General features: G+C 55.2%; 3 pseudogenes; all 3 read left to right on the forward strand.

The window, feature by feature from the left end:
* The first annotated feature begins 1,350 nt into the window (after nucleotides 1-1,350).
* LOC123645448 lies at nucleotides 1,351-1,424 on the forward strand (annotated as a pseudogene).
* Nucleotides 1,425-4,562: 3,138 nt separating this feature from the next.
* Nucleotides 4,563-4,635, forward strand: LOC123645457 (annotated as a pseudogene).
* Nucleotides 4,636-7,775: 3,140 nt separating this feature from the next.
* Nucleotides 7,776-7,848, forward strand: LOC123645458 (annotated as a pseudogene).
* The last annotated feature ends 676 nt before the right edge of the window (nucleotides 7,849-8,524 follow it).

Below are 8,524 nucleotides of genomic sequence, written 5' to 3' on the forward strand. Positions count from 1 at the left end.
GGCGTCCGTGCCCTCAGGGGATCCTGCAACGCCTGCGGCACACCTTTCAAGTGCGATTGTACCTTGGAATGCCGGCTTCCAGTGCATTCTGCATCCAACCTGTTCACATGGCAGATGATCGCATTTCAAATTCTTGGATGGTAACGTAGATGTTATGTCCACGGTCCCATACCCTCAGTGAGTTCCCACGGTGTATCAAGGGACAGGCGAGCGATATGCTGAGCCATGTCGAGGGCAGTGTGCTGAGAGTACGTGGAGAGGGGAGATTTCGGAGAAGATCTGTCCGGGGCTCCCTGAGCAAAGAAGGGAGCCCTATTCTTCTTAGCGGAGACGTTGTGTCCGGAGTTTCTCATGTGGTTAGGTACACCTAATCGGTACAGCTACGTCTCCCAGGAAGCCTCTTTTCTTTTTCTTTTCATTTTTTTCCCGGGGTGCCTGAGTTTCCCGGTTCTTTGCAGTCTGGTTGTCACCGAATGCCCTGGCGGGAGCTCAGTGGAAAAGCCGGTCATTAGGGCTTTGTCGTGCGTGCGGGGTGGCTGACCTGGAAGTAGGAACACAGTAGCCTCCCGAGGCAATGACCCCATTCTGGTCAGTTCGTCTTGGGAGGGTTTGGAGCGATTTCCGTGACTTCTTTAAGGAATGAGGAAATTCCTAGCAAGTGCCAAGAATCACTTCGCACAAAGAGTGTGAGGCATTGACGACGTGAGGAGCCATGGTGGGCTTCTGTCTCCTTGCCGTCAGGGCGGCACATTTACCTCAGCATTGAGCAAGGTCAGACACATCCGAGACGGATGATGAAATTAGTAGGCTCGCTGCACGCACAGAGTCATAGTGGTGGGAACACAGGCAGCCTTGTCTTGGGGTCATCATGCCCCAGCCACACATGGTAAGCACCGGGGCCTGGGCCCCTCACCTTTACTCATGCCAGTTTGGAAAAGGAACACGCATGGTCCCCGTATGCCCACAGATGTAATCTCTCCCCGCAGGACGCAGTGAAGTGAGATGTGGGCTTCGAAGGGATGACTTTCTCTCCTGCCCGGTGTGGCGACCTGATGGAAGAGACTAGGGAGCAGTTGTGCCCGCCATCATCCCCAAGGTGCAGTGCGAATTCTCTCCTACGGTAAGGATCTTGTGCCGGGATCAGCGCCACACCTCGTGGGGAGGGGATCGTGACTCTGCCTGGAGGCGGGGCCCTCACCATGCTAGCCAGCCGTGGGGCCGGTCATTGCTTGTGATGCCGGTCTCCCTGGTGGAAGAGTGTGGGTTGGCCAGCCCCGGGGTGACAGGAGGGCCCGGTGCTCAGTGTCCGCCCTGGATCTGGGGCTGAAGGTCCCTGTCGTACGTGTGCCTGGATCGATGATGTCTAAAAAAAATGGAAACTTTTGAAATCTGAACAAAATGAGTGAGGACTCGAGCTGAGGTCCAGCACGGGGATCGCCATGCCAGTGGGCTGAAGGGGGCTGAGTTAGTAGTGCTTGGGGTGAGTTAAGGCCTGTGATGTCTAGAAATCTGAAAGGCTCACGTATGTTGCAAGGAGTTGGGTTGGGCGGCGGTGTGAGCACACCCTGTTGGTGGCTTGCGGGGCTACCGTGGAAACCCTCTGAGGGCGTGGCCGGTGGCTTCCTTACCCCACCCTCACCAGACCCTGGGGAACTGAACGGGCATTGGCGATACCCCTGGGAAGTCCGTAGGCCTACCCGTGAGCCCCTCTCCCATTTGGCTGAGCCGGCCAGAGGTTGTGATGGGAGATCTCGGTTATGTCAGGAGGGCAGAGGTAGGAGCGGCTTCCAGGGCCGGGACGCCATTTTATATTTCTGCTCGCTTTTGTGTACGTGAAAGCACTGCCTGGGAGTTGAAAGAGAGACACCCACTATGGAATCCTAGCGGTCTGTTGTATTAACCACCGGACTGGCCGCCCATTCACGCGGTATGGCAGCCTTGGCCCTTGTGGGTTTTCCCGTCAAGCGAGCAAGGCCTTTTGAGTCCATGGCGGTCCTGCCTGCAAGTCCGTGCGGTGTCCGTCATTTGTGAAAGCGACGGGACTCTATCTTCCAAATGCTGGACTTTGAAGCTGGATGGAATTGGCCACCCTCCTGGGTCCTCAGTGGGTTTCCACAGTCTGTGAAGTGGTGACGAATGATGTTGCAGTGGAGGGGCTAGGGCGACTTTGAGTCAGGGCTTTGAGGACAGCGTAAATCTATGCCATGCCCGGCAGCAAAGTGAGCATGAGGGTTCTGGTCTTGCACGTGGCCAGACACACGTGGAACGTGAGATCCTATAGGTGCTTGCAAGGAGATGTTCCATTTGGGGAATTTTGTTTCCCCTGTACTCTGCAGATGGGGTGAGATATCGTTCCGGGGTCGTTCACCGGCGGACTGAGGAAACGCTGGTCTGGACAGCTGCACCGGCTCCCTTCTGTGGGCGGGACCAACGGAAAACACCCCGGAGGTAACATCCAGTTTTGAGTGGATTCAGTTTCGGGGGCTATGCTAATTCTGTTACAGGGGCTGTGGCCAAGCCTGTGCTGGGTCCGTGGACATGTTTGTCGGGGCCGGCAGAATCTCCCAGTGGGGATGGCTTTTTTGAGGACCCTGACGTGCTCACAAACCCAAGATGTTGTGAGTTTGCGCCTGTCATTTTCTTTCCTTTTCCTTTTTCTCTCTTTCTTTCTTTCTTTCTTTCTTTCTTTCTTTCTTTCTTTCTTTTTTTTTTTTTTTTTTTGACACGGAACAGTTCCCTGTAGATTCTTCCCAGGCGCTGTCAACCGAGTGTGTCAGGTGGCACCCATTGTTTCTTTATTAGTTTGTTTTCCCGATGAACAGAGCGAAGGAATTCACTTCCACTGAGCTATCCTTCTCCATGGAGGTAGCCCTGGGGTGTTCAGCCAACCATGCATCAGAAAACATTTGCAAACACGTGAAAGTCAGTCGGTCCATCCGTCGGTAGACTCACTCAATGGATGGATGATGCGGTGGATCCATGGAACCTCCGTGGATGCACTGATGCTTTCACCCGTACCGATCACGTTGACCCTGTGCACTCTGGTCCCTTACGCCTAAATGACAGGCTGCACCACACAGGCACACAGGATATCCATCTTCTGGGGCATTCTCCGTGATCAGAGGATGACCAGCACACACGCGGGTGGTGCTTCTGTGCCGAGGTGTGACGGGCAGCCAGGCCATTTTCCTTTAGGGGCTCGGGATGCTGTAGGCGTCCGTGCCCTCAGGGGATCCTGCAACGCCTGCGGCACACCTTTCAAGTGCGATTGTACCTTGGAATGCCGGCTTCCAGTGCATTCTGCATCCAACCTGTTCACATGGCAGATGATCGCATTTCAAATTCTTGGATGGTAACGTAGATGTTATGTCCACGGTCCCATACCCTCAGTGAGTTCCCACGGTGTATCAAGGGACAGGCGAGCGATATGCTGAGCCATGTCGAGGGCAGTGTGCTGAGAGTACGTGGAGAGGGGAGATTTCGGAGAAGATCTGTCCGGGGCTCCCTGAGCAAAGAAGGGAGCCCTATTCTTCTTAGCGGAGACGTTGTGTCCGGAGTTTCTCATGTGGTTAGGTACACCTAATCGGTACAGCTACGTCTCCCAGGAAGCCTCTTTTCTTTTTCTTTTCATTTTTTTCCCGGGGTGCCTGAGTTTCCCGGTTCTTTGCAGTCTGGTTGTCACCGAATGCCCTGGCGGGAGCTCAGTGGAAAACCCGGTCATTAGGGCTTTGTCGTGCGTGCGGGGTGGCTGACCTGGAAGTAGGAACACAGTAGCCTCCCGAGGCAATGACCCCATTCTGGTCAGTTCGTCTTGGGAGGGTTTGGAGCGATTTCCGTGACTTCTTTAAGGAATGAGGAAATTCCTAGCAAGTGCCAAGAATCACTTCGCACAAAGAGTGTGAGGCATTGACGACGTGAGGAGCCATGGTGGGCTTCTGTCTCCTTGCCGTCAGGGCGGCACATTTACCTCAGCATTGAGCAAGGTCAGACACATCCGAGACGGATGATGAAATTAGTAGGCTCGCTGCACGCACAGAGTCATAGTGGTGGGAACACAGGCAGCCTTGTCTTGGGGTCATCATGCCCCAGCCACACATGGTAAGCACCGGGGCCTGGGCCCCTCACCTTTACTCATGCCAGTTTGGAAAAGGAACACGCATGGTCCCCGTATGCCCACAGATGTAATCTCTCCCCGCAGGACGCAGTGAAGTGAGATGTGGGCTTCGAAGGGATGACTTTCTCTCCTGCCCGGTGTGGCGACCTGATGGAAGAGACTAGGGAGCAGTTGTGCCCGCCATCATCCCCAAGGTGCAGTGGGAATTCTCTCCTACGGTAAGGATCTTGTGCCGGGATCAGCGCCACACCTCGTGGGGAGGGGATCGTGACTCTGCCTGGAGGCGGGGCCCTCACCATGCTAGCCAGCCGTGGGGCCGGTCATTGCTTGTGATGCCGGTCTCCCTGGTGGAAGAGTGTGGGTTGGCCAGCCCCGGGGTGACAGGAGGGCCCGGTGCTCAGTGTCCGCCCTGGATCTGGGGCTGAAGGTCCCTTTCGTACGTGTGCCTGGATCGATGATGTCTAAAAATATGGAAACTTTTGAAATCTGAACAAAATGAGTGAGGACTCGAGCTGAGGTCCAGCACGGGGATCGCCATGCCAGTGGGCTGAAGGGGGCTGAGTTAGTAGTGCTTGGGGTGAGTTAAGGCCTGTGATGTCTAGAAATCTGAAAGGCTCACGTATGTTGCAAGGAGTTGGGTTGGGCGGCGGTGTGAGCACACCCTGTTGGTGGCTTGCGGGGCTACCGTGGAAACCCTCTGAGGGCGTGGCCGGTGGCTTCCTTACCCCACCCTCACCAGACCCTGGGGAACTGAACGGGCATTGGCGATACCCCTGGGAAGTCCGTAGGCCTACCCGTGAGCCCCTCTCCCATTTGGCTGAGCCGGCCAGAGGTTGTGATGGGAGATCTCGGTTATGTCAGGAGGGCAGAGGTAGGAGCGGCTTCCAGGGCCGGGACGCCATTTTATATTTCTGCTCGCTTTTGTGTACGTGAAAGCACTGCCTGGGAGTTGAAAGAGAGACACCCACTATGGAATCCTAGCGGTCTGTTGTATTAACCACCGGACTGGCCGCCCATTCACGCGGTATGGCAGCCTTGGCCCTTGTGGGTTTTCCCGTCAAGCGAGCAAGGCCTTTTGAGTCCATGGCGGTCCTGCCTGCAAGTCCGTGCGGTGTCCGTCATTTGTGAAAGCGACGGGACTCTATCTTCCAAATGCTGGACTTTGAAGCTGGATGGAATTGGCCACCCTCCTGGGTCCTCAGTGGGTTTCCACAGTCTGTGAAGTGGTGACGAATGATGTTGCAGTGGAGGGGCTAGGGCGACTTTGAGTCAGGGCTTTGAGGACAGCGTAAATCTATGCCATGCCCGGCAGCAAAGTGAGCATGAGGGTTCTGGTCTTGCACGTGGCCAGACACACGTGGAACGTGAGATCCTATAGGTGCTTGCAAGGAGATGTTCCATTTGGGGAATTTTGTTTCCCCTGTACTCTGCAGATGGGGTGAGATATCGTTCCGGGGTCGTTCACCGGCGGACTGAGGAAACGCTGGTCTGGACAGCTGCACCGGCTCCCTTCTGTGGGCGGGACCAACGGAAAACACCCCGGAGGTAACATCCAGTTTTGAGTGGATTCAGTTTCGGGGGCTATGCTAATTCTGTTTCAGGGGCTGTGGCCAAGCCTGTGCTGGGTCCGTGGACATGTTTGTCGGGGCCGGCAGAATCTCCCAGTGGGGATGGCTTTTTTGAGGACCCTGACGTGCTCACAAACCCAAGATGTTGTGAGTTTGCGCCTGTCATTTTCTTTCCTTTTCCTTTTTCTCTCTTTCTTTCTTTCTTTCTTTCTTTCTTTCTTTCTTTCTTTCTTTCTTTTTTTTTTTTTTTTTGACACGGAACAGTTCCCTGTAGATTCTTCCCAGGCGCTGTCAACCGAGTGTGTCAGGTGGCACCCATTGTTTCTTTATTAGTTTGTTTTCCCGATGAACAGAGCGAAGGAATTCACTTCCACTGAGCTATCCTTCTCCATGGAGGTAGCCCTGGGGTGTTCAGCCAACCATGCATCAGAAAACATTTGCAAACACGTGAAAGTCAGTCGGTCCATCCGTCGGTAGACTCACTCAATGGATGGATGATGCGGTGGATCCATGGAACCTCCGTGGATGCACTGATGCTTTCACCCGTACCGATCACGTTGACCCTGTGCACTCTGGTCCCTTACGCCTAAATGACAGGCTGCACCACACAGGCACACAGGATATCCATCTTCTGGGGCATTCTCCGTGATCAGAGGATGACCAGCACACACGCGGGTGGTGCTTCTGTGCCGAGGTGTGACGGGCAGCCAGGCCATTTTCCTTTAGGGGCTCGGGATGCTGTAGGCGTCCGTGCCCTCAGGGGATCCTGCAACGCCTGCGGCACACCTTTCAAGTGCGATTGTACCTTGGAATGCCGGCTTCCAGTGCATTCTGCATCCAACCTGTTCACATGGCAGATGATCGCATTTCAAATTCTTGGATGGTAACGTAGATGTTATGTCCACGGTCCCATACCCTCAGTGAGTTCCCACGGTGTATCAAGGGACAGGCGAGCGATATGCTGAGCCATGTCGAGGGCAGTGTGCTGAGAGTACGTGGAGAGGGGAGATTTCGGAGAAGATCTGTCCGGGGCTCCCTGAGCAAAGAAGGGAGCCCTATTCTTCTTAGCGGAGACGTTGTGTCCGGAGTTTCTCATGTGGTTAGGTACACCTAATCGGTACAGCTACGTCTCCCAGGAAGCCTCTTTTCTTTTTCTTTTCATTTTTTTCCCGGGGTGCCTGAGTTTCCCGGTTCTTTGCAGTCTGGTTGTCACCGAATGCCCTGGCGGGAGCTCAGTGGAAAAGCCGGTCATTAGGGCTTTGTCGTGCGTGCGGGGTGGCTGACCTGGAAGTAGGAACACAGTAGCCTCCCGAGGCAATGACCCCATTCTGGTCAGTTCGTCTTGGGAGGGTTTGGAGCGATTTCCGTGACTTCTTTAAGGAATGAGGAAATTCCTAGCAAGTGCCAAGAATCACTTCGCACAAAGAGTGTGAGGCATTGACGACGTGAGGAGCCATGGTGGGCTTCTGTCTCCTTGCCGTCAGGGCGGCACATTTACCTCAGCATTGAGCAAGGTCAGACACATCCGAGACGGATGATGAAATTAGTAGGCTCGCTGCACGCACAGAGTCATAGTGGTGGGAACACAGGCAGCCTTGTCTTGGGGTCATCATGCCCCAGCCACACATGGTAAGCACCGGGGCCTGGGCCCCTCACCTTTACTCATGCCAGTTTGGAAAAGGAACACGCATGGTCCCCGTATGCCCACAGATGTAATCTCTCCCCGCAGGACGCAGTGAAGTGAGATGTGGGCTTCGAAGGGATGACTTTCTCTCCTGCCCGGTGTGGCGACCTGATGGAAGAGACTAGGGAGCAGTTGTGCCCGCCATCATCCCCAAGGTGCAGTGGGAATTCTCTCCTACGGTAAGGATCTTGTGCCGGGATCAGCGCCACACCTCGTGGGGAGGGGATCGTGACTCTGCCTGGAGGCGGGGCCCTCACCATGCTAGCCAGCCGTGGGGCCGGTCATTGCTTGTGATGCCGGTCTCCCTGGTGGAAGAGTGTGGGTTGGCCAGCCCCGGGGTGACAGGAGGGCCCGGTGCTCAGTGTCCGCCCTGGATCTGGGGCTGAAGGTCCCTTTCGTACGTGTGCCTGGATCGATGATGTCTAAAAATATGGAAACTTTTGAAATCTGAACAAAATGAGTGAGGACTCGAGCTGAGGTCCAGCACGGGGATCGCCATGCCAGTGGGCTGAAGGGGGCTGAGTTAGTAGTGCTTGGGGTGAGTTAAGGCCTGTGATGTCTAGAAATCTGAAAGGCTCACGTATGTTGCAAGGAGTTGGGTTGGGCGGCGGTGTGAGCACACCCTGTTGGTGGCTTGCGGGGCTACCGTGGAAACCCTCTGAGGGCGTGGCCGGTGGCTTCCTTACCCCACCCTCACCAGACCCTGGGGAACTGAACGGGCATTGGCGATACCCCTGGGAAGTCCGTAGGCCTACCCGTGAGCCCCTCTCCCATTTGGCTGAGCCGGCCAGAGGTTGTGATGGGAGATCTCGGTTATGTCAGGAGGGCAGAGGTAGGAGCGGCTTCCAGGGCCGGGACGCCATTTTATATTTCTGCTCGCTTTTGTGTACGTGAAAGCACTGCCTGGGAGTTGAAAGAGAGACACCCACTATGGAATCCTAGCGGTCTGTTGTATTAACCACCGGACTGGCCGCCCATTCACGCGGTATGGCAGCCTTGGCCCTTGTGGGTTTTCCCGTCAAGCGAGCAAGGCCTTTTGAGTCCATGGCGGTCCTGCCTGCAAGTCCGTGCGGTGTCCGTCATTTGTGAAAGCGACGGGACTCTATCTTCCAAATGCTGGACTTTGAAGCTGGATGGAATTGGCCACCCTCCTGGGTC

This window comes from Lemur catta, chromosome 9 (genome assembly GCF_020740605.2).
Source record: "Lemur catta isolate mLemCat1 chromosome 9, mLemCat1.pri, whole genome shotgun sequence".
Classification (NCBI taxonomy): domain Eukaryota; kingdom Metazoa; phylum Chordata; class Mammalia; order Primates; family Lemuridae; genus Lemur; species Lemur catta.